Below are 26,658 nucleotides of genomic sequence, written 5' to 3' on the forward strand. Positions count from 1 at the left end.
ATCTTTCCCTCCCTCTTTCCTTCTCTTTTTTTCCTCCTTCCTTCCTGCACAGATCTGCCACACAGCTAGCTATCCAAAATAGTCCAGTGGCACCTTTAAGGCCAAGGTTTATTCAGGTACAAGCTCTCCCTCCTCTGCGAGGACAGATCTATGCGTCTCTCCCCCCCCCCAAGCTAGTAATCCAAAACAGTCCAGTGGAGCCTGAGTGGTGGGTGTTGCCTTCTGACACACTTCCGGTGATGTCAGGGGTGTGTGGCATATACAAATAAGTTGTGCTAATGAGTTATGCTAATGAGCTCCTGCACCTCTTTTTCTACAAAATGACCCCTGATTACCCAAAGGAGTCTCAGAGTGGCTTACAATCTCCTTTCCCTTCCCCTCCCCACAACAGACACCCTGTGAGGTAGGTGGGGCTGAGAGAGCTCTCTTGAGAACTGCCCTTGAGAGAACAGCTCTGAGAGAGCCATGACTGAACCAAGGTCACACCAGCAGCTCCATGTGGAGAAGTGAGGAATCAAATCTGGTTCTTCCAGATTGGAGTCCTCACTCCTAATCACTACAACAAACTGGCTACTATCCTGCATTTACAGAAGTTCGTGTGCCATAAAGAAAACTGGTAGGTCTGGATCCCCTGTCCCCCACCCTAATGTCACCAACCTCCAGGAACTGCCTGGAGATCTCTTGGAATTACAATTGGTCAGAGATCAGTTCCCCTGGAGGAAATGACTGCTTTGGAGGGAGGACTCTGGCATTATACCCGGTTAAGATCCCTGCCTCGGTCCAGATTTGGTGCTCCCCATGTTCTACCCCCAAACCTCCAGGGATTTCCCCACCCAGAACTGGCAACCTTACCCCGCTCTTAGGACAGTCCACTAAGCATTTCCTCTGCATGCCTCCCATGCGTTTAGGTAATGCTTGCATGATAACATGCTTGCACCTCCAAGTTGCAAATTCCGTACTGAGATGGAGTGAACTAAATGGGGCTTAATTATTGCACCTGTAGGGCATCAAGCAAAAGTCTGTGGGGAGACGGCACCTAAATGCCGGCATTATTTTTGAAAATGGGATTTAGATTCCTGAGTCACTTAAAGGGAGAGAAAAAAATAACCACCCTCAGGCACTGCACCGGAAAACTGCATCCCTCCCACCCCCCAAGTAGGCAGCACCCACTAGTTGCCAATAATAAAACCAATAGGGAGCTGCGCATTTGTGAAAGCCTACCCATTAGTCGCCCTTCCCGTTACTTCCCAGTTGGAAAGAGAGACTAAAAATAGTGTGTCTTCCCCCCCCTCCCCAACTGGCTGGGTGTTCTTGTGAGTGTTAAAGCCATAAATACTTGAGGGAACTGCTGCAGATTCTATGGTAACAAAACCACCTAAATGCATAGATGGAGCGAGCGACAGATATTTGTTACATGAAATAATGGCTCTCCTCTTCAGAGGGCGCTGTGTTGTAAATCGTTAGCAAGTCCATTAGGGAGATGTAATGGATGTGCCATGCTCATACACGCTGTAGAGGGCTGGTTGGTTTTCCGATTCATTTTGTTACCTGTACAGCTTCCGGAGGGAGGGAAGGCTACATGGTATAGCCTGATCTCCTCACATCTTGGAAACTAAGCAGGGTCGGTATTTGAAAGGGAGACCACCAAGGACGGCTCTGCAGAGGAAGGCAACAGCAAACTTTACTTTACTTTACATTTTCGGTTTATATACCGCTCAGACCCGGAGGTCTCAGAGCGGTTTACAGATATATATTGCAAGTGCAAGTTAATCCCTAGACTATGGCCACATCTATTACAGGGGGTGGGGCTGCCTACCGGCACCCAGGTGGTGGGTTTAGCTGTTCCCCGGCTCTCTTCCTCCGGCGGTCCACTGGGGTCGGCGTCCCGATCTTTTGCTGTCTAAGGCCAGTCTTCTCAGCTCCGCGATCTTCTGGCGCGCGGCCCGTAGCAGCCCCGGCCCGGCTATATCCACATCCGGCTCCACCACGCCTGTGCTTTATGTCACCGCGCCCTCTTCAGTGACTCCACCTCCACCTCTGCTTCTCACTTGCCTTAAAAGCCTCTTGCTGGGGTCGGCATATGTCAGTTGTGACTTGAGGGCCCTTCTGTAAGTACACATTCCAAATCACCTCTGACTACCATGTATCAAAATGTATTAATTGTTGAAGCTCTCGGTTGTTTACATTACATTTCAATATGCTACTAAACTTGATCCAGAAGTTAGCTGGGCTCATCCCCAGAATTTAGGGCGGAGTGCCCCTGAGCATGTCCAGAACTCCTTTCCTTTTTTTAAAAAAAGATAAGACTTTTTCACCTGCCTGATAGAAAAGGTTGCCAGCTCCGGCTTGGGAAATACCTGGAGATTTTTTTTGGGGGGGTGCTTGGGGAGTGTGGGGTTCGGAAAGGGGAGGGGTCAGCAGGGTATAATGCCATTGAGTCCACCCTGCACAGTACCTGTTTTTCTCTAGGGGAAATGATCTTGGTCATCTGGAGATAAATTGTAATGGTGGGAGATCTCCAGGGGAAGCTCTCTTCATCAGATACAAGTAGAAATGGAGAGCCCTGAGCCATTGTATCCCAGAAGGGGGTAGGGTTGTTGCAAAGAAGGGAGTCAGGTTGCAGAGGTACAATGCAGAATGTAATCAGCTTGATCAGAGCAGAGGAAAGCCACTTAGGAGCTACTTGAGAAATGGATGAGGGCAAGATGGTGTGGCAGAATTCAGGTGTGGGGGAGAAGTTTAGGTTTTGCTATGATCTGGCTGGTTTGTCTGCATGGCCTCTGGGAGATGAGGACTCCTGCGAACAATGTCATCGTATGTACCTGGCAAAATGGTGACAAGCACTGCCCATATTCTCTAGAGATGCTGCAAATTTCACCATGCATGTACAGGTCTGTAGCCAGGACTTTTTTTTAAATTCGGGGGGGCTTTAAATAAGTCAGGGGGCACCCTGTGCAGACACCCCCCCCCAAGGGAGCACCAGAAATAAAATTTTAAAAACGGAATTTGGAGGGCCTGGGGTTGATGGGAGGTTGGGGAGGGCTTGGCAATACGTTGGGGGGCCGAGCCCCGAGATGCCCCACTGTAACTATGGGCCTGTAGTATGTATTTGACAGTGGGGTTTACCATGTCTGAAGGTGCTGGTTGGACACGAGTGTTGGGTATTACAAGTTGAAAACACTCAGTATATCTGGGGTTAAATGTTTGTTTATGTTACTCACAGGAAGTCACATGTTTCTCATGTAACCAATGTTCTTTAGATGTAGAAAGCCCGGGAATTTTCTCCCTGATCTAGGAATTTGATTGGGACTAAAGTGTCAAGGTACTGGAAGAAGATTCATTTACATACCAGGCAATAGCTACAACTGCCCCCTACCAAACACACACAAAATCCTCAATTGTTACCACTCCTAGGTAAAACATTTCCTTCGAGTGAAAGGTTTTGTGGCAAAATTAGCATTCATGGTTTTTAAAAAGCACAATCGGTCCCTTTATGTATCTTATAAACCTTTTAAATTGCCAAGTTACAGGACTGTTGGTTTCACCTTAAATATACTCATTGCCATTAATGATACTAGAAACTTCACCATGAATGTGTTGGACAGCTGAACTGATAGTGTTCAGCTGTGGCAATCAGATGCAAACAGATCAGCACCAAATGTTCCAACACCAGTTGAACAGGTTTGCATTGGGTTTTTGCAAAACTGCGCAGATCCTAAGACACTTATGATTCAGACTGATTGCCAGCCATTCGCGTCAATAGGAACATTGAAGGGCAGGATTTCACTGAAAAGCAGCATTTACTGATAACTGATTTATGTGATTTGTGACGGATTTAACTGTATATTTCAACAACTGCCTGCTGAGCAGAACAGTTACAGAGCAAGGACAGGGGGTAGTGGAACTCAACCGGGTTGCGTGAGAATGTGTGTGTGTGAAAAGCCAATTGCGCTGTACTGTAGTGTGGAAAGAATACAGCAAAGGAGTCTTGTTAGATCCCAGAAACTAAACAGGGTCAGCCCTGGTCAGTCTTTGGATAGGATAGGGCTATTTTTAGGCAGGAACGCACAGGAACGGAGTTCCGGCTGGCTCCCAAGTCGGCCACACCCAGCAGGAACTCATTAGCATAATAGGCCACACCCAACAGCAGGAACTCATTAGGATTGGCTACATTAGGGGTGTGTGGACTAACATGCAAAGGAGTTCCTGCTACAAAAAAAGGCCCTGGGTTTTGACAACAGACAAGGTAAACAGAATAAGAAGCAAAAGGTGGGTGTGGCTGGATAACCACACTTCTGGTAACATGGGTGTGCGGCCTAATGTGCTAATGAGCTGTGCTGTCAGGGGTGTGGCCTAATATGCTAATGAGTTTCTGCTGTTGGGTGTGGCCTCTTATGCTAATGAGTTCCTGCTGGGCTTTTTCTACAAAAAGAGCCCTGTTAAGTCAATGTCCAGCTGGAAAAGTTGGGGCACGTGTGGCTACACTGTGAAGGAAGAGGGCAGAAGACCTCCGATGAGGGTCGTGAGTAAATGGTGTGATATTAAAATGAAAGCTTTGTGCACAGCTCTCCTTCCTGCAAGCCTGGAGGAGTGAGGACTCCTTGTTGCTCCCGTTGCTGTCAAGTAAACCCCTTGAAGCAAATAAAATGGCAGGCTGACACTGACCAAAAAAGGTCACAGAGTAGTCAGGACTGATGCCAGTTGACAAGATTGGGCTGGCCAGTTGACCAGGCTTTGTGCGTCCTCTAGCACAGGGGTGTCAAACATAAGGCCCCGGGGGCCAGATCCGGCCCATCCAGGGTTCTTATGCAGCCCGTGAGCAACTGATGCAAGGCAGGGAGTGCTGGGAGGGAGTGGGCAGAGCCATTCCATTATGGCTTCAGCACAGCAGAACAACCTTGCCTGCAGCAGTCAAGCATTGTGGGAGCACCTGCCCAGCATTGCACTGCTGCCTCTCTGGTCCACCTCTGTGGGTTTTCCTCTGCACCCCCCTCCCACCCCCAGGGGGCCTTGCAGAGTGAGGACGCACCGACTCAGAGCTTACCAGCTGCTGTCCTTTATACAGTTCCTATCTCCAGTATGTGGCATTACATTTTATGGCACACGTAGCCTGGCCCAACAAAGTGACATTGATGTCAGATCTGGCCCTCGTAACAAATGAGTTTGACACCTCTCCTCTAATAATGCAGGCACTGTGTCTGTGGGTACCCCCCCCTTCCAGTGTTCCCTCTAAGCTGAGTTAGTGTGAGCTAGCTCAAAGATTTTTAGCCTCCAGCTCACACATTTTTGTCTTCGCTCAGGAAGGATGGCTCCAGAGCAAACTGATTGCTGCAGGAGCCAAATTGCTCGCTCACAACTAATGCCAGTAGCTCACAAAGCAGAATGTTTGCTCACAAGACTCCACAGCTTACAGGGGGCATTGCCCCCTTCCCCCAGTATCCAGGAATGTTCCAGACTAGCTACCCCTTGTTTGAGGTGAAATGGTTCCATTCTTTGGCATGTGGGGATGCTTTCAGGCAGTTGTCAATCTTCAGTTGTGGCCTGGAAATCTCCCAGAATGACGACTGATATCCAGGCAACAGAGATTATTCCCCTTGGAGAAAGTGGCTGCTTTGGAGGGTAGGTTCTATGGCACTGTAACCTGCTGAGGTCTCTCCCCAAACTCTGTCCTCCCCAGTCCCCCCCCCACAAAAAAATCTCCAGGTATTTCTCAACCCAGAGCTGGCAACCCTTCTTCTCTCCCCCCCCCTTTTCTTGGATTCCCATACTGTGGTTTGCATGTATTATGTATGAAACCACTGCATACTAGATTGGAACGATGGGCTGTCCCATTCAGATAGGGTTGCCATCCTCCTGGTGGTGGCTAGGGATCTCCTGCGGTTACAACCGATCCCCAGGCAACAGAGATCAGTTCACCTGGAGGAAAGATGGACTCTGTGGCATTGAATCCAGTGTATCTAGATTTCAATAAAGCATTTGACAAAGTTTCTCATGACATCCTTGAGGATAAGCTGGTTGAATGTGGGCTGGAAGGTGCAACCGTTGGATGGATTCATGGTTGGTTGAAAAACCGTACTCAACGAGTGCTCGTAAATGGCTCTGCATCTACGTGGAGGGAAGTCTCGAGTGGAGTGCCACAGGGCTCAGTCCTGGGCCCGGTGTTGTTCAGTGTTTTTATAAATGACCTGGAGGAAGACATAGAGGGGATGCTTATCAAATTGGCAGATGACATGAAGTTGGGTGGGATTGCCAATTCTGAAGAAGACAGAGTCAGGATTCAAAATGACCTAGATAGGCTGGAACAGTGGGCTGGGACAAATAAAATGAATTTCAATAGAGAGAAGTGCAAAGTCCTACACTTAGGTACAAAAAAATCAAACAATGTTCCCTCTAAGCTGTGGAGTCCTGTGAGCAGAAATTCTACTTTGTGAGCTACTGGCATTAAAGTTGTGAGCAGGTAGTTTGGCTGCTGCATAAAATTAGTTTGCTCTGGAGCCATCCCTGAGCTAAGACAACAATGTGTGAGCTGGAGGCTAAAAAACTGTGAGCTAGCTCACACTAACTCAGCTTAGAGGGAACACTGGTTGGAATCCAAGTCTTATGAGGAAAGGCTGAAAGAGTTGGGTATGTTTAGCATGGGAAAGAGAAGGCTTAGAGGGGACATGATTGCAGTCTTCAAGTATTTGAAGGGCTGTCATGTAGAAGATGGAGCAGATCTATTCTCTCTTGTTCCGGATTGCAAGACTACATCTAATGAGTGGAAATTACAAGGGAGTCGTTACCGGCTAAATATCAGGAGATACTTCCTAACTGTAAGAGTGGTTGAACAGTGGAACAGACTGCCTCGGGAGGTGGTGGATGCTCCTTCGCTGGACGTTTTCAAGCGGAGGCTGCACAACCATCTTTTGGGTATGTTGTAGGGCTATCTTTCGGCTATGCTCCTGCAGAGTGCAGGGGGTTGGACTAGATGACCTGCGAGGTCCCTTCCAACTCTAACATTCTATGATTCTATGAAGTCTCTCCCCAAACTTCGCCCTCCTTAGGCTCCACCTCCAAAATCTCCAGGTATTTCCCAGTCCGGAGCTGGCAAGCCTACATTCACTATTGCCTCCTTTGTGACTAGCAGCAGCTCTTCAGAGTCTCAGACAGAAACAAGTGTCTTTCCCCCCCACAACTACTACCTAAGATGGTTTTAACTGGAGGTGCTGGGAACTGAACCTGTGACCTCTTGCAATGCAAAGCTTTGAGCTAATCCCCCTACTGGGATCAGACTGCATCCCTTGAATTTCCCTTGTGAACTTTCATCATAACCGTTTTGCAGGAGCTGACATTTTCAGTGTGATAACTGGACCACTGAACCTTCTAGGTTGTTAAAATCACTCTAGTGTGTCTTTTCCTTTCGTCCTTTTTTTTACACGACAAGTGAATTGCGGCTTGTGTTGCTAATCCAGATATGCAATACAAGCTATTAATCCTCGTTACCAATCATTTATCCAGCTATTAAAACACTAACTCTCAGCTTTGGGAGGAGTCATTTCAACAGATTTCTTACGCTAATATCCAAGATTAAATGATAGCTTTGAAGAAAGGAGTCCAGTTTATTGAGATCTGCTACACTTATTGCGGCATCTCCCTTTCGGGCTGTTGCCAATCCTGCATGCTCAGTCCAGACATAACATGAAACCAGGATTGATTTTAATCATGGTTAGGGTATGAAACCAGGATTTAGCTCACAGATAAGTTTGCTAACTCCAGGTTTGGAAACAGCTGGAGATTTGAGGGAGCAGCCTGGGTGAGTGCAGTTAAGGGAGGGGAGGGACCTCGGTAGAGTACAATATCATTCAGCCCAAACTCCGTTCAACAGACTGGTCCTCGGCTCAACAGACCCTAACTTACGTGGAGTTAAGGTAGAGTAGGCCACATTCAGATGAGCCTACGAGAAAGAGTTCCTTGAACGAAACCCTGGCTTTGCATTATGTCTGAACTGAGCTTCAGCCACTTTCTTTTCTTTTTAATAGTCAGCACTCCATTCAGTGCCCCCCCCTCCCCATTCCCTCCCTGCGCATATATCTTTGTTAGGCAAGTATTGGGACAAGGCGAACGGAATCCAAGAGGCAGCTCACCAGCCACAGGGGCATCCTGGGAATTCCGTCTCTGAATTTTATTTACACTTCGGCTAACAATAGCTCCCGAGCTTGACTATAAATAATTTCTCGGGACGAGTTGTCTAATTAAACGTGTAGCAGCAAGGAAAGTAGTACTTTCAGCAAGGCTGCTGTCCTAATGAAGGTAATCGCCGGATAGGGACAGCTTAGGAAACGGGTCTCGGAGTTTTCCCTCGGAGGCAGAGAGACGGAGGGCAGGAATCTACTTGGGGAGCATTTCCAATCAATATTTAATTGTGCCAGCATATTAAACTCATTAGTGTCCTTTTAAACACCTAAAATGAGAATCTTTGGGGGGGGGAGAAAAGGGTTGAGAGAGTCCTAGGCTGAAATGCCCTTTGATTGGAATGGCTTTAGAGGTTTGAGCATCCATTGGGATATAGATTTGTTTTTTATAAAAGACCGTGTGCCAGTGGCGTACCTGGTCTATTTGGCGCCTGGGGCAGATAATTTCTTAACAACCCCAACTCTTTTTCTTTTTGCTCTCAGGTCACAGCTGACTTCTGGTGTCCTTGTAGGCAGGGCTCTTTTTGTAGAAAAAGCCCAGCAGGAACTCATTAGCATAATAGGCCACACCCAACAGCAGAAACTCATTAGCATATTAGGCCACACCCCTGACAGCACAGCTCATTAGCACATTAGGCCCCATGTTACCAGAAGTGTGGTCATCCAGCCACACCCACCTTTTGCTTCTTATTCTGTTTACCTTGTTTGTTGTCAAAACCCAGGGCCTTTTTTGTAGCAGGGACTCCTTTGCATGTTAGGCCACACACCCCTAATGTAGCCAATCCTAATGAGTTTCTGCTGTTGGGTGTGGCCTATTATGCTAATGAGTTCCTGCTGGGCGTGGGCAAGTTGGGAGCCAGCCGGAACTCCGTTCCTGTGCGTTCCTGCCCAAAAATAGCCCTGCTTGTAGGGTTTTTGAGGGAAGAGATGTTTAGAGGTGGTTTGCCATTGCCTGCCTCCCTGCCGGCCCTGCTTAGCTTCTGAGATCTGATGAGATCAGGCTAGCCTGGGGCTATCCAGGTCAGGGCCACTGGCTTAGATGGCTTTAAAGGGGGTTAGACAGATTCATGGATGATAGGTCTGTCAGTGGGTACTAGCTATGGTGACTGAAGGGGATTTCCACATTCAGAGGCAGTAAACCTCTGAATACCAGCACCTTGCCCAAGGTCATCCAGCAGCTGCAAGTGGAGGAGTGGGGAATCAAACCCGGTTCTGCCAGATTAGAGTCCACACAGTTAACCACTACACCATACAAATATTAATAGTGTCCAGGGGAAAAAATGCACACAGTGAAAATTTTCTTTTATTTAACTTCATATATATAATCATGCCAGTAAAAAAAAAAAAAATCCAACCAGGATGGTATAGTGGTTAAAGTGTGAGGCTAGGATCTGGGAAATCCAGGTTTGAATCCCCACTAGTGCCCTGGAAGCTTGCTGGGTGACCTTGGGCCAGTCACATTACTCTTAGCCTAGCCCTGACCGGGATAGCCCCAGGATAGCCTGATCTCCTCAAATCTCAGAAGCTAAGCAGAGCTGAAGTGGAGGCAGGCCATGGCAAACCACCTCTGAACGTCTCTTGCCTTGAAAACCCTACAGCATCACCCTAAAGACATCTACAAGGCATTTTTGAGAGTTAGGAGTCTGCCTTTATACTAACTTGTACTAACACTAGCCAAAGCGTCACAAAATAGTGTTCACAAGCTTCACTAGACTGGATGTTAAGAAACACACTACCCCCCAAGAAGGTGCTCCCATCCCCCATCATTTCCAAAGGTCTAAAGACAAACCAGATAATCTCTGCAGTATGAACTGAAGGTAGGGGGGCATTTTTGCAAGCTCAGCAGTACCAGTGCAATCACAGGGTGCCCAGCAGAACCCAGTGCCACTGTAGTAATGCCAGATCAACAGAACTGCTGTCAAACACAGAATCAGAGTCCAAGTAAGGGGGGGTTGGAAGCCAAGCAGAACCAATGCAATTTACATTGTCCAGCAAACCCAGTATCACTGTGGCAATGCCAGTTGATGTCAAGCACAAAACTACAGTCCAAGCTGGAGGGGGGGGGGAGAAGCCAAGCAGAACCAGTGCAATGTACAGTGCCCAACCAACCCAGTGCCATTATGGCAATGCCAGCATATGTCAAGCACAATGTCACGGTCCAAATAGGCGGTGGTGGAAGCCCAGCAGAACCAGTACCTTCTGTTCATAACATTAACAAAACGTTTGCTACCAAACTACTCTTAAATACATTTTGTCACCAAGCAGGATAGGGATGAGAAGGTCTTGAGACCCAGAAGTGAAAATAGGAGGGGGGCACAGGAAAATTAGGTGAAGGGAGACAGAAATGAATGAGAAAAATGTGCAAAAGAGGGAGAGAAATAGGGTGCTTTCACACATGCTAAATAATGCCATTGCCATTTCAGTCCACCTTAGTGACCATTTGCAAGTGGATTTTGCCATTTCAGACAGCAAAATCCAGTTGCAAAGTGCATTAAAAATGGATTGAAAGTGCACTATTCAGTGTGTGTGAAAGTGCCTAAGAGAGGGAAAGGTTGTTTTATCTTGCTGCAGCACCCTAACTACTGCTTTGCAAGATCTGGCTGAACTGGGTGCAAGGAAAAGAAGAGAGAAAGGCTTGACTATGGGAGAAAATAACCTGCAAGCTAGCAATTACTGTAGCAGTTATCCGTGCGCTGACTCGGTTGTTGTTCAGGAAGTTTGCTTCAGTCTTGGAGAAAGGGGAGTCTAGCTGATCCTACAGTGCTTTTTGTTACACTCAGACTTCCCTGTGTCCCTACTGGCTGCAGACAGAACTGCATTAAAAAAGAAAAAGAAAAGACAGACATTTGGCTGGATGCAGCATGAGTCTGGCTCTGAGAGCCTTCCAGCTGACTTCCTCAAGCTGCGCCCGGGGCGGTCCGCACCCCCCCCGACACACACACTCTTGGTACACCACAGCCGTGTACAGGCAGTTGTGCCTAGAATTGGATGGCCCAGGCTAGCCCTGTCTTGTCAGATCTTGGAAGCTGACCAGGGTCAGCCCTGGTTAGTATTTGGATGGGAGACCACCAAGAAAGTCCAGGGTTGCTATGCAGAGGCAGGCAGTGGCAAATCATCTCTGAAGGTATCTTGCCTTGGGGTTGCCATAAGTCAGCTGCAACTGGATGACACTTTCCCCTACCACAGGCAGCTACCTCATATGGTATGTTGAAAACATGGAGAGAAGAGCAAGGTTGCAGCAGCAGACCCTGCCCTATAACTTCCATACGTAGGTAGTGACTTGTACACATGACTGACTGTATGTATGTCAGCTATTATGGTGCAATGTATTGATGTGTGTACGTAGTCTGTCCACGGACTGGTCTATATGGGCATAGGCTCTATGCATGAGGCACAATGCGTGGAGGTCAACGGTGGGGCTATCAGCAGAATCCAGCTCCCCTCTCCGCATGTTCAGTGTGTCGTGTTTGGAATTGTCTATACAGGAATTCTGTCTCAAATGTATCTTTAGAAGTGATGAAAAGGTGCAGAAAGACTGGGAAACACGTTATGCATTACGGCAGTCTGTTAGAAACAGGACATCTGTTTAGTGTTGCTAAAAGACTTATATTACAACATTGAAGAGAGAAATGCTCACCTCCCATAATCCAGTGGATTGAAGACCTCACGTGACTTTATCAACACTTGAACGTATGGATGAATGGCAGTTCCGTATGGATGCTTTTTTAGATATTTGAAAACCTTTTATAGACACTTGTGTGTAGAGCTGCCACAGTTGGTGTCTTTTTTCATTTTTGTTTGGAGAGTTGCAATTATTCAGAAAAAAAATGTTAAATAAAAACTATAAAAAGGAATAGGATATCTGCCTGGGGTTGTCCTTTTTCATGGAAGATTAAACAGACCGCCCAGATTTTAGGGCCAGTGGAATCAAGTGGCCATGTCAGGGAGAAGCCTGGACTGAACCTGCCTCCCTTATACAGTCCTTTTCTGTGTACAGTGACTGTTTCCTCTGTGGATACATATTTCTACTTTTTAAATACTTTGGTCCAAGGTAGATGGTTGTAGTACTTTCCGGTTGTCTCTCTCCTGTAGCGGTCCACTGGACCCCCAAAATGAGGGTTGCCAGTTCTGACTTGGGGAATTCCTGGAGTTTTGGGGGCAGAGCCTGGAGAAGGCAGAATTTGGGGGAGGAAAGGGAGCTCAGAGGGATATGAGTCCACCCTCCAAAGCTGCCATGTCCTCCTGGGGAACTGATCTCTTTTGCCTGGAGATCCGTTGTTATTCCGAGAGGCCTCCAGCCACTACCAGGAGGTTGGCAACCTTACCCAAAATCCTGCCCTGGAGGGCTTCTCAGGAAACAATGCCGGGTCCAATGTGGGGTGTGCAGTGAGCATTTTAAAAGGCGAGAACGCCCCCCCCCCCCTTGCGCCATTGGAAAAAGTGTTGGATTCTAATGGAGGTGACTCAGGAGATCAGGCACATGAGGGAGTGGCCATCCACGATAGCATGATGTCACTTCCACAGTGACATCCCACCTCTTTAGTCTTGCCAGACCTCGGCTCCACCTGTATCTCCCAGTGTGTGGCAGGAACAGGCTCGTAGCTACAGTGGGGCATCTCGGAGCTAGGCACCCTGACTTACAGTTTGGTGTAGTGGTTAAGTGCATGGACTCTAATCTGGGAGAACCGGGTTTGATTCCCCACTCCTCCACTTGCACCTGCTGGATGACTTTGGGCAAGCCGTAGTTCTGTCAGAGCTCTCTCGGCCCCACCTACCTCACAGGGTGTGTCTGTTGTGGGGAGGGGAAGGGAAAGGAGTTTGTAAGCCTCTCTGAGACTCCTATAAATCCAATCTCTTCTTCTTCTACTACTGGCAAGGCCCCATGACTTCCCATCCAGCCCAGGGCCCCCGCGGTGGCAGGTGTGGGGAAGGAGTCAAGTATTCCTTTAATTCGATTAGCCAGTGCCCTCTAAGAAATTTAAATGCCCCCCGACTTAAAAAATCCTGGCTACGGGCCTGGGCAGGAAGTGCACAGCAGGAAGAGGAAGAGCCAGAGTCTCTGAGCCGGCCCATGCTAAAATGGAGTCCTCTCTACTGTGAGGGATTTCGGCTTGCTGGCCCTCTGCTCCTCTGTACATGCATTCAAAAAGAGGCAGGGAACATAACACCCTTCCTCTCTATGCCTGTGCCTTACCAGCAGGTCTTTTTAATAAAGCAATAAAAATGGCAGCTCTGTAAGGACTCACAACCCAGTAGGGGGGGTTCGATGACCCACCTGAGGGTCCTGACGCATGGGCTGAAATCCACTGGCATAGATTATCTGTATACCCATCAAAGGTTCAAAGTCCCAGGGGTTTTCAAGTGAGGGACTTAAAAATCTCAGTGGAGCAGAGAGGAAAGAAATGTGCAACCAGAGGAAGAGGATGAATACTCGCTAGCTGAGATGGGGTTCACGCATGCAAAAGAATTAGATGGTAGGATGCTAAGGGGGCAGAGTGGACTGTACCACTTCACATTGCATGAGGTGGATTCCAACCGGGGGTGCTCCTTTATGTTTAAAAGAAGACAATCTCCCACCAAATAGAAAATTAGCAAGGAGAGATGTTGCACTCACTTTCTTGCGTGCAGTCAGTAGCAGTGCAGTTTCTTCTACTGCCACAGCCCAGGGTTGCCAAACTCCAGGAGGGACCTGGATATCTCCCAGTGTTAATACTGATTTCCAGACAATAGAGGGTCCATCAGTGGCTATTAGCCACAAGGTATAGATAGAAACTCTCAGTCCGGGGCAAGGGATGCTCTGTATTCTTGGTGCTTGGTGAGGAGGACAGTGGGAGGACTTCCAGCGTCCTGGCCCCACTGCTGGACCTCCTGATGGCACCTGGTATATTTGGCCACTGTGTGAAAGTGTTGGACTACATGGGCCTTTGGCCTGATCCAGCATTGGCTTCTCTTATGTTCTTAGGCTCTACCCCCAAAATCTACAGGTATTTCCCAACCCAGAGCTGGCAACCCTAGGCATATCTGCCTAGACATATCTGTGGTTGCCAACCACCTGGTGAAAAAGAAAAGAATAATGCCCCGTTCTTTTAAAGGAGACTTAATGAGAGGCTATATACCAGGTGATGTTATTTACTTCCATGCCAGGCAAAACTTCAGCTATCCATTTTCATTAAGCCTTTATTAAAGGGACAGGACATCCCCACCCAGCCACTCCAGGTAGCTGGCAACCCTTCCTAAGACATTTGACAGTCCTTGAATCGATTGAAAAGACAACACTTTTAAGAGGATATGAGAGCTGATCTGAGAACCTCACCAGTTAAAGAGAAGGGAAAGAACAAGAGAACGGGACATGGTGGGGGTGGGAGCGCTGCGGGAAGCCTGAAGTAGGGGAGGGAGGGAGATTGGGAAAAGGGATATATTAAGAAAGGTGAAATGGCTTAATATTGGGCATGTTGTTATATCCTGATAATAAAAATTGTTTTTTTAAAAAAAGAACCTCACCAGTTTAAAAAAACAAACAAAAAAGAACACTTCATGGTTGCCTCTCAGTCCCCACCTGTATTCCATGTTGCCTGTAAATAAATCAATTATCTTGCCCCTAGGGGATTTGATTAATGCCAAAGGGTACACTTAAGCTGGCCAACTTGGGTTTGGGAAATTCCTGGTGATTTGGTTGGTAGCAGGGCTTTTCTTCTGGGAAAAGAGGTGCCGGAACTCTCAAGAGGGAAACGGAGTTTTCAATCTGTGTACTGAAAACTCATGAACTTTTAGACATTTTTAGAAGAATTGTGTCGAAGAGGTTCTGGAACTCCGTTCTGGCACATTCCCCCAGAAGAAAAGCCCTGGGTGGTAGAGCCCGGGGAAGGTGGGGTTTGGGGAGGGGAGAGAGCACAGCAGGGCGTAGCGTCATGTTCACCCACCGAAGCAGTCGTGTTCTCCAGGGGGACTGATCTCTGCCATCTGGAGATCCGTTGGCATTCCGGGAGGTCTCCAGGCCCCACCTGGAAGCTGGCAACCCAACTGGAAGGTGCTCCCCGGCAGCCCTGATCCAGAGTACCCCTACAGTGTAATTTCCTGCCCAACAGGGCTGCATCTTCTCCACCGCAGCCCCCAGAGGAAAAGTCTGTATGAGCTCCTGCGATTAATCTAGTTGGCCACTGGATGTCAATGTTGTTTCAGCCAAGCATCTTCCTAAGAGGTCCCTGTATCCTATGGATAAGAGGAAAAGGAAGTGCTGTTCCCGGGGGTGGGGGGTGGGGGAGGAAATCCATGTTGTTACCAAGAAACCATACACTAGAGAGGCCAGCCTGTGGCAAAGGGTGCCAATACCTACAGATACCAACAGCAGAGAGGGGGTATGGAATGAGATACCCACCTTGATTGGGTGCATGGGGAAGAAGGGGAGCTGTCCGTAGCACAGGCCTTGCCTCTCCTAGGAGGCAGAGGGGCAGCTCTTACATCTGTCTCAGTGTGGTTATCTACAGCTGCACCCATTTGGGGAAGAATTAAAACCAAAGCTTATCAACACTCTGACTATACTAGCAACTGATCTCTAGGAGGGTATCTTCCATGATACTTACTTATCAGTATAGCCAAGGTCACCCTGACCTGGATGGCCCAGGCTAGCCCAATCTGGTCAGATCTCAGAAGCTAAGCAGGGTTGGCCCTGGTTAGTTTTTGGATGGGAGACCACCAAGGAGGTCCAGGGTTGTGATGCAGAGGCAGGCAATGGCAAACCCCCCTCCGAACATCTCTCTTGCCTTGAAAACCCTACAGAGTTGCCATAAGTCGGCTGTGCATTTATGGCAATCTCCAGCACTACCACTACAGCTTATCTTTGGGGCTGAAGGGAAAAAAGCCAGAGTGGTGCAGTGGATGTAGGACCAGGGAGTTCTGTGTTCAAATCCCCACACTGCCATGAAGATGGCCAGTTCTTTGCATAAGTGACTGAACAGCTGCTTGGGGGGTGCTAATGTGACGATGTGTCTCTTTAAGAGCACCCCATCAGCTCTGGTCAGCTTGGAGTGCCGTGGCAACGGGGACACCATTTTGAGCAGCTGGAGATGCCATTTCGATTGCCGCTCTGCCCTCCTTTTCTCCTCCCGTTGAAAATTACCTGTTGGGGTAGCTGTGGAAGACTCCTCTGGTTATTATCCTCTGTGGTTAAAGGTGTATGGGGGGGGAACTATACTGAAAGGCTCACAGTCCACCGCTCCCCCCCTTTTTTTAAAAAGTGGAAAACTACTTGGTGACCAAAGCTGAGGCATGAACAATGCAGTTGTTTGGAGAATATATGCATGCTCCTATTGTGAAGTCTTCAAGGTTATGCTGACTCAATGCCCCTTCCCCCCTCCCCTTATAATTGCTGGTCACATAAGTTATAAGGCATGCAAATAAAGTGGCATAAAATAAATACTTTTAAATGAATTTGCTGACTTTCCTCTGAGAAGCTTCAATGTTAAATGCAAATTAGGGGCACTCGCTATTGGCTGCTTCCTAGTCCAGTTTACTGAGATCGAGGAAGACGATGAGAGGCTGTGGTGGGGGGGGGGCGCAGAAGAGCTTTTCTTCCCCCTCTTCCAAACATTGACATACCCTTTAATGTATTGAAGAAGTATTGACTGACATTAACATTTTTAAGAGAATGAACTTGTTTTTCTGCACTTTTCTTCGTGTGTGTGTGTGTGTGTGTGTCTAGTGGCTGGAAGCTGGCAAAATGGGGGTAGAGATGAGTCAGGATTCTACAGGAGAGAGGTTGTGGGTTCAGTTCTGTTATTAGAAGATCCAGGCCACATCTCTGCTGAATTATTAACTGTGTGAAGTAGCAGGAGACTGCAGTTATTTTGGTGATAAAGTTTGTGCATGCTCAGAGGTACTTTTTTTCTGCCAGGGCTCGGCCCTGTAGGGATAACTTTTATAATTCAGAGATATTTTGTTGTTATGTTTCATAATGTGAAGGGACTGGAAATTTGGGGGTTTCCTCTATAGTCGCATGACCTTGCTTAATTGCAGGGCTGCATTCTGCGCTCCATGTATGAGTGTACGTAATTTATTCTGGTTTGAGTTATTTTCAGAAGGGCCGTGGACCCTTTCAGTTGACTGAACCGCCCTCTAACCACTGAAGACTTTAGATTGTCATCGCTCCAGATTCTGATAATATCCCACAAGTCAAAGGCCAGTTTATTTGTTTTATTTATTTATTTATTTATCATTCAATTTATATCCCGCTCGAACCCCGAAGGGTCTCTGAGCAGCTTACACACAATTTGGTTTCTAACTAGGGCCACAATTATAGGGGTGAGTGACTTCCTACCAGCACCCAGCAGCAGGGCTTGTTATTGCTATCTGGCTCCTTCCTGGCTCCTTCCGGCGGCCTCGGATGTCGGCGTTCCACCTCCAATGTCCTGGGGCAGATCTCTTCCGGTCCAGTGGCTTCCTCCAGCGGGATCATCCGGTGCACGGCCCCGGTTGTACAGTTGGTGTAGCCGTTATCACACAGTATCAGAGTCCTGCCCAATAAGAAGGACCACAGCCTCTTCAAAACAGGGCTTCCCAAACTCATCCCAGGATCTCCTGGTCAGTAGTACTGAAAGCCATTCAGAGATCCAGATGAAGTGTACATACACTGTCCCTGCTGGGTGACCAGTGTAAGTCATCTATCAAGGCAACCTGGATGGTTTCATCTCATAGTCAGACCAGAAGCCAGATAGAAAGGGATCCAGATGATCTATCTAAGAACATAAGAAGTTCTCAATTTGATCAGTTCAGTGGTCTATCTAGTCCAGTATCTGTTTCACACAGTGGTCAACCAGTTGCCATGGAGACATTCCCCTGATGTTGCCTTCTAGCACTGGTATTCAAAAATTTACTTCCTCAGAATGATGGTTCTCTTTAGGAACCATGGCTGTTCGCCACTGACGGACATATCCCACCATTTATCTGCTGATCCCCTTCTGAAGTCCTCTATTCTCATGGCCATCACTATATCTGTGGGCAGTGAATTCTGCCATTTAAACCATTTGTTTGGATAAAGAAGTATGTTCTTTTGTCAGTCCTCACTCTAATGCTTACCAGCTTCACTGGGTACCCCTGGGTTCTAGAAATTTCGGATAGGAAGAACATTTCCACCCCATGCATATTAATAATCCTCTATCATCTCCCTCCCAGTCACTTTTCCCCCCTAAATGGAGCAGTCCTGGATTCTTTAGCCTAACCCCTTAAGTATCTCACCCAGATAGATGTGGAGAAAGGCAACGTCAAAAAAATGTTTTCATCGAATCTTTGTTTGTTTTAGTTTCTTGAAAAGAAAAGCTGTGAGAATAGTGGATGTTGTGAGTCAAGATGTGTCTAGCCCCCCCCGCTGCCGCTGCCGCCGCTGCCACCATCTCTACTCTAAAAATGGAAACCTCCATGGGATGTTCCTGGAAAGTATTTGATCTTGGGTTGTGGAGGCATCTGCTAGGACTTCTTCCCAGTCTTGCCAGAAATTAAGCACTTTAGATCAACTAAAGACCTTGAGTGAAGGAAATAAAGGAAAATGTAATCTGGGCTGCTCCAGATACAGGTGATCCCCTCCCAAGGTTAGTACTGACAGTGTGTGTGTGTGGGGGGGGAGTCCTACCCTTATGCTAGGCTTGCCAACTCCAGTGGAGCCTGGAGATCTCCTGGTATTACTACTGACCTCCAGACGACATAGATCAGTTCCCCTGGAGAAAATGGCTGCCATGGAGGGTGGGCTCTATGGCATTACAGCTGGCTGAAGTCCTCCTTCAAACTCTACCTTGTCCAGGCTCCATCCCCAAATACCCAGGAATTTCCCAACCTGGAGCTGGCAACCAATGCTTCCTCTAAGCTGTGAGGTCTTGTGAGCAAAAATTCTACTTTGCGAGCTCCTGGCGTTAAAGTTGTGAGTGAGCAATTGGCTACTGCATCAATTAGTTTGCTCTGGAGCCATCCTTCCCGAGCTAAGTCAAAAATGTGTGAGATGGAGGCTAAAAAACTGTGAGCTAGCTCACACTAACTCAGCTTAGAGGGAGCACTGCTGACAACCAATGTTCCCTCTAAACTGTGGAGTCTTGTGAGCAAAAATTCTACTTTGTGAGCTACTGGCATTCAAGTTGTGAGCGAGCGATTTGGCTACTGCATAAATCAGTTTGCTCTGGAGCCATCCATCCTGAGCCAAGGCAAAAATGTGTGAGTCAGAGGCTAAAAATCTGTGAGCTAGCTCGCACTAACTCATCTTAGAGGGAACACTGCTGACAACCCTACCTTGTGTCTGTACATGGGAATTCCTTTCCATGCAGTGGTTATGTTATTTTGCCTTTGCCACCAGATTCATTTTAAATTTAGTTTTTGGCACTGTTTGGGTAATGACCATAAAAGTTTCCAGAGCTACATGGGATGGAGAGGGGTTGTTGGCTTAGGGTATGGGAGTGACTTAAGAGTCAAGACCCTTGCTAATCAGTTTGAAGACCGAAATGAAGAGGTAGTTGGAAGGTGCTCTGTGGAACATTTTCCATGTGTGCAGTTGTCTCCCTTCCTATCCAGTCTCCATGCTGATGAGAAGCCTTCCAGTTTGGCCCTGGCTATCAACAGCCAGAAGTGATAGAATTGGTTGATGTGGTGAGGTCAGGATGTGGGGACCGTGGATGTGTGGAGCTTCAGGGGATGGATGGATGGAATGGCTTAGATGAGTGTCAAGGCCTCAAGTATCTGGCAAACTGGGTGCAACTCCTTGTCCTGATGAAATGTAGGAGAAATACATGGAAACCCTAGGGGAAGGTTCAAGGTCAAGATATACACATTCAATATGTTGTCAAAGGCTTCCAGAGTTCATTAGTTGTAGATCTTCCGGGCTATATGGCCGTGGTCTTGGCACTGTAGGACCTGACCTTTCGCTAGCAGCTGTGACTGGCATCCTCAGAGGTATAACACGGAAAGACAGAGTACTCTCTGTGTCAAGGTGAGAAGAAAAATGATAGGCAGGTAATTTATATCTACTCAGGAAGGTGGGGTAGGGCTGAGTCATTATCTTGTAGGAGTTCCCCAGGCTATGACATGCTAATGGAGGCACTTTTCTGAGGAGGTTCTTTTGCATATGGGTTGGCTGTTGAAATTCTAATCTTATCTGTAGAACTATTGTAAGATGTAGAGCACAACAGATAAGATTAGAAGTTCAACAGCCAATCCATATGCAAAAGAATCTCCTCAGGAAAGCTCCCACACTGCATTGGTCAGGGCGCACCTAGAATATTGTGTACCATTGTGGAGGCCTCACTTCAAAAAGGATGTGGACAAAATGGAGCGTGTGCAGAGAAGAGTGACGAGGATGATCTGGGGCCTGGAGACCAAGCCCTATGAGGAAAAGCTGAGGGACCTGAGAGTGTTTAGTCTGGAGAAGAGGAGGTTGAGGAGGGACATAATTGCTCTCTTGAAGTATTTGAAGGGCTGTCACTTAGAGGAGGGCAGGGAGCTGTTCCTATTGGCAGCAGAGGACAGGACTCGCAATAATGAGTTTAAATTAAGGGTGGGAAGGTACCGGCTGGATATTAGGAAAAACGTTTTGACAGTCAGAGTTGTGCAGCAGTGGAATCAGCTGCCTAGGGAGGTGGTAAGCTCCCCCTCATTGGCAGTCTTCAAGCAGCAGTCAGGGATGCCCTAGGCTGATCCTGTATTGAGCAGGGGATTGGACTAGATGGCCTGTATGACCCCTTCCAACTCTGTGAGATTCTATGGTTCTGTCTAGCTCAGGATTGTCTGCTTTGACTGGCTGTGAGTCTTCAGGAGCAGATCTCTCCCAACATCTCCTATTTTTAAGCACAGATACTAGAGACTGAACCTGGGCCCTTCTGCAAGCAGAGCTTGAGTACTGCCACCAGGGAAAAGAAGCCATAATGACAGCAGTGTAGTTACTGGTTTGCTCAGCAGGAGGAGTCTTTTAAAGGAAGAATGGTAGGCATGCCAACCTCCAGGTGGGCCCCAGAGTTCTCCCAGAATTACACCCGATCTCCAGACTACAGAGATCAGTTCCCCCCTGGAGGACATAGCAGCTTCAGTGGGTGGACTCTTTGGTGTGCCCTAAAATCTAGGAGGAAGTGAAGCACAAGAGGGACATCACACCCCTGATGAGCTCCCCCCCCCCAAATATTCTCCAGGCATTGCTCCCAAACCTCCGGGAATGCCCCAAGCCAGAGCTGACACACCACACACGACTGCCACCAGTTCCCAAATAGCAGAGCAAAGGGTTGCGATTCACCTCTGTTGCCTCCTTGTCCGTCTTCCCAGGGGAGATACACCAAGGACAAGTGGATGAACTCATTCCTCCTCTCTGAGGCTGTTCCTTCTAAATTGTGAGTGATGCAAAGGCAAGCCAGATGCCCTCCTTCTTGTCTCCTCTGTCAATGCTTAGAGGATTTTGGTCCCTTGAGCCATCAATCCAGTGCCTTTCAGCAGGACGACAAAAGGAAGCAAAATGGATCTGTGGTTTCCTCCCAATTGAATGAGTTACCCCCTCCCCGTGGCTTTTTTCCCCACTCGTTCCTGCTTGTTAATATCTTGAATTTAATGATAAGCCTAACAGAATTTCATTTTTAAGAAGATAAATAAGACGTTATTAGCACTTAACTGGCAAAAATGTGCAAGGACATGCAGCTAATCTAAGGTGAAAAAATGCCTTATTGAGCAGAATTTAATTAGCAGATTGTGTTCTATTAGTGACTTCTGCGTTGAGTTCAGGAAAATGAATACAAATATGAACTTCAGCAATGGGGGAAGGAAAGAGCGAGAGAGAAAGAGGAGCGCGTGCCTCTGATAAAACTAATCACTCTCACCCTTTCTCTCCACACCAGTTTTGTATCTGATGAAGACAAATAGTATCATCCACTTCACCAAAAGGCAAGGATTCTCTAAATACAGTCAGTTTGACCAAAAAAAGGAGAGTTAAAAAAGAACCCAGCACCACAATTCTCATCAAACGTTTCACCTTCAGTACGCTTCCTACATTGCAAACCGCTTCCAAATGATTCTCAGCTGTGAAATGCAAATGATTTTGGTACTTGGGGTGGCCCAGGAACCTCCAAACTCATTTTGAATTTTGCTTTGGGCTACATATGGAGGATAGCTCCGAGAATTTGTTGTCACTTGGTACATGCAAATGGTCTGCGTCACTTGTCTGCTGTGTGGTCTTCCTACTGATATTTGTCCATGGCATCATTTCTAGCAGTTGTGAGAACCGGTGTTGTGTACTGGTTAGAGCAGGGGTGTCAAACATGCAGCCCGGGGGCCAGATCAGGCCCCCGGAGGGCTTCCATCAGGCCCACCGTGGAACTGGCCATCTCCTGCTTCCAGTTCTGCTGCTGCTGCTGCTGCATCATACCTTGCTTCGCCAGACCCTTTTAATTGCTCAGCCACTTCATGCTTTAACCTGGGTCCTAGACTGTGTGCAGTTCTCGTCACCACACCTTAAAAAGGATATTATAGCTTTGGAAAAAGGGCAGAAAAAGGGCAACTCGAATGATAAAAGGGTTGGAACACTTTCCCTATGAGGAAAGGTTAAAGCGCTTAGGGCTCTTTAGCTTGGAGAAACGACGGCTGAGGGGTGACATGATTGAGGTTTATAAGATTATGCATGGGATAGAGCAGGTAGAGAAAGAGGTACATTTCTCCCTTTCTCACAATACAAGAACTTGTGGGCACTCCATGAAATTGCTGAGCGGTCGGGTTAGAACGGATAAAAGGAAGTCCTTCTTCACCCAAAGAGTGATTAACACATGGAATTCACTGCCACAGGAAGTGGCGGCTACAAGCATGGACAGCTTCAAAAGGGAATTCGATAAGCATATGGAGCAGAGGTCCATCAGTGGCTATTAGCCACAAGGTATAGACAGAGACTCTGGGGCAAGTGATGCTCTGTCTTCTTGGTGCTTTGGGGGGGGGGCAACAGTGGGAGGGCTTCTAATGTCCTGGCCCCACTGGTGGACCTCCTGATGGCACCTGGTATTTTTGGCCACTGTGTGACAGAGTGTTGGACTGGATGGGCCTTTGGCCTGATCCAACATTGGCGTCTCTTATGTTCTTAGACTTAGAACTCTGAGCATGAGATTTCTGTGGTGAATGATAGTAAATCAAAAGTAGGTTTGCAGCTTACAGAGCTGATGTTTTAAGCATGTTTTGATTTTAAGTAAAAGAAGACCCTTTGTGTTTGTGTCCTTTATCAAGTTCGTATCTCCACTACCTGGCATTCCATTTTATGACACACATGGCCCGGCCCAACAAGATCTCACTTATGTCAGATCCGGCCCTCATAACAAGTGAGTTCGACACCCCTGGGTTAAAGTGTTGGACTAGGAACTGGGGGACCCAGGTTTGAATCCCTGCTCCGCCGTGGAAACCTGCTTGGTGACCTTGGTCCAGTCTCAGCCCAACATACCTCACAGGGTTGTGGTGGGATAAAGTGGAGGAGAGGAGAATGATGGAAGCCACTTTGGATCCCCAGTGGGGAGAAAGCTGGGCTAGAAATGAAGAAAATAAATACATGAGTAAATTGACAGCCAGGAGCAAGGTGAATGGGCTTTTCCTGAATAGCATACCGGATTCGTTTCAAGGTGCTGGTTTTGACCTTTAGAGCCGTATATGGTCGGGGGCCTGTCTACCTGAGGGACTGCCTTTCCCCATACGTGCCCCAGAGAGCACTGAGGTCAGGGTTGCAAAATCGCTTGACTCTCCCTGGCCCGAAAGATGCCAGATTGGCTACTACTAGAGCCAGGGCATTTTCAGTGGCGGATCCACACTGGTGGAATGAGCTCCCGGAGAACATCAGGGCCCTGCGGGACCTTTTACAGTTCCGCAGGGCCTGCAAAACAGAGCTCTTCCACCAGGCCTTCGATTGGGAGCCGCCACTGATGGATGAGCCATCGGCACATACTATGGCCCTTAGTGTTACACCGTGGGATGCTGCTTCCTTCTTGGATCATGTTTAGAAACTGCCGCCATCCGTATTGTCTTCTTTACACTTTATGTTATTATAGGAGTTTTAATGTATTTATTGTTTTATTGTATTTTATCTCATGTAAGCCGCCTTGAGCCAGTTCGCCCGGCAAGGCAGGATATAAATGGAAAATAATAAATAAATAAATAATACAGAGCTCGGGGCAGGAAAGTGTAGGTAAATTGAAGCATGAAGAACTCTTGGAGGAATTCTTGGAACTGTAGAATCTTTGGACAGGGACCTCTGTTGGACGGCGGGTTGGTTTGGACCCCATGAGGCATCTTTGTCAAGCAGAAGAGCAATAAATCAATTAATAACTGGAAGGACTGTAGCAGTTGGATTGCCATCTGTGACCTGCCAGTCCAACTCCGGAAGACCTTCGTTTCTCCTTGCTGTCACTTGGGGGAGGGATCAGAACCTACCTCAATTCCCTTGGGGAAAAGAGAAAGGCAAAAGAAGTCCCTCGTTAAATCCCAAGCCATGGAGATCAGCGAGAGGGTTGGGAAGAGAGAGCTTGTAAAATTGTCATAGTGTTAATTACGCATAGAATCATAGAATCTCACAGAGTTGGAAGGGTCCATAAAGGCCATCTAGTCCAACCCCCTGCTCAATGCAGGATCAGCCTAGAGCATCTCTGACAAATATTCGTCCAGCCTCTTCTTGAAAGCTGTCAGTGAAGGGGAGCGAACCACCTCCCTAGGCAGCCGATTCCACCTCTGAACCACTCTGACTGTCAAAAAAAGTTTTTCCTAATAGCCAGCCAGTACCTTCCTGCCCTTAATATAAACCGATAATTGCAAGTCCTGTCCTCTGCTGCCAACAGGAACAGCTCCCTGCCCTCCTCCAAGTGACAGCCCTTCAGATACTTCAAGAGAGCCCATCATGTCCCCCCTTCAGCCTCCTTTTCTCCAGACTGAACATTCCCAAATCCCTCAGCCTTTCCTCATAGGGCTTGGTCTCCAGGTTGCAGCTCTCAGGCAGAGAAAGGCTTTTAGGGTTTCCAGTTCTGAGCTGGGAAATCCCTGGAGATCTGGGAGTGGGGCCTTAAGGAGGGCAAGGTTTGGGGAGGGGAAGGACCTCAGCAGGGTGTCATGTCGTAGAGTCCACCCTCCAAAGCAGCCGTTTTCTCCAGGAGAATTGATCTCTGTAGTCTGGAGATCAGTTGTGATTCCGGGAGATCTCCAGGCCCCACATGGAAGTTGGCAACCCTAACTTTCCTCAGTACTTGCTTCTTGAGATCCTTGAAACAGAAAGGCCGGAGATGGAAGGTGGAACCTTCTGCATGTGTTGTACCACCGTGCTGTGGTCCCTGATGTTCCCCAGTGATGGCATTAGTGACCATCTCTGCTCACTTGCCTTCATCTGAGACTGCTTGGAGTCTTTCTCCATCTCTCTCTCCTCCTGGGGTAGTAGATTCCTTCAGTAATAAGGCCTTTGGGTTGCCAGCTCCAGGTTGGGAACTAAGTGGAGATTTTGGGGGTAGAGCCTAGGAGCTGAAGGGTTTAGGGAGGGGAGGGACCTCAGCGGGGTATGATGCCGTAGAGTCCACCCTCCAAAGCAGCCCTTTTCTCCAGGGGAACTGATCTCCAGTTGCCACCCGGAGATTGGCAACCCTATCCTTCTCAGTTAATCGAGCCCTTGTCACCCACTAGTGGAGGAATGGCGACACCTCCCATTAAAAGAGTTTATTCGGGAAAGCTGACTGCCCAGCAGGGAAATAGACAGATGAACTGCCGTCCTCCACCGTAGCCTTAAAACCAACATGCATCGGACGGCTAATCGAACTGCAGCTTCAGAATGGCCCATTGTCTGCGGCCGGAGAAGTAATATCCGCTAGACCCTCATCTCTCTGTTACTTCACCGGATAAGTGTACAGCCTTATATTATCAGCTCTAATCCTCGTTCAATTTTTATGGCTTCTCTCTCATGAGAAATAAGCAAAGTCTTAGGCGGGGAAATGCAATCACGAGCCGGCGTTGGCGTGAGTGCCCAGAGTCCAAAGCACTGACGCTGCAACTGTTCTCTCCTCGTGGAGGGAAGGCATTCCAAACTATTAAAGGCCCTTGTCTTTTGAGCCCAGAATTGCTGTCCATGGAGGACTCCCCTCCCAACCTGTTGTATCTCTGGGCTTGCGTTCTTCCAAATGGCTTCTGATGGGGATGGGTAACTCGGCTTTGTCTCTACGTGGGGTGCGGTTGGAATGTTTTAACTCTTCCCAGTGCAGACAGCGGATAGGATTTCTCATCCTCACTGCATCTGTGCTCAGGATTTACCTGTCCTGAGCTTTGGAGACTCCCGAAGAACAGGGGCTGCCTCAGGAAAAGAGGATGCCTTTTTTGCAGGCAGATGTACTTACCCTTGTGCAAAGGAAACCTCTTTTAGGAATAAGAATGACTGTTAATTTAAGGGGGGGGAAGTGCCTCAATGATATAGAAGAAGAAGAAGAGATTGGATTTATACCCCGCCCTTCACTACCCAAAGGTGTCTCAGGCCCCTGCCACA

Source organism: Gekko japonicus, unplaced genomic scaffold (assembly GCF_001447785.1).
Source record: "Gekko japonicus isolate JY-2015 unplaced genomic scaffold, Gekko_japonicus_V1.1 scaffold146, whole genome shotgun sequence".
Taxonomy (NCBI): Eukaryota; Metazoa; Chordata; class Lepidosauria; order Squamata; family Gekkonidae; genus Gekko; species Gekko japonicus.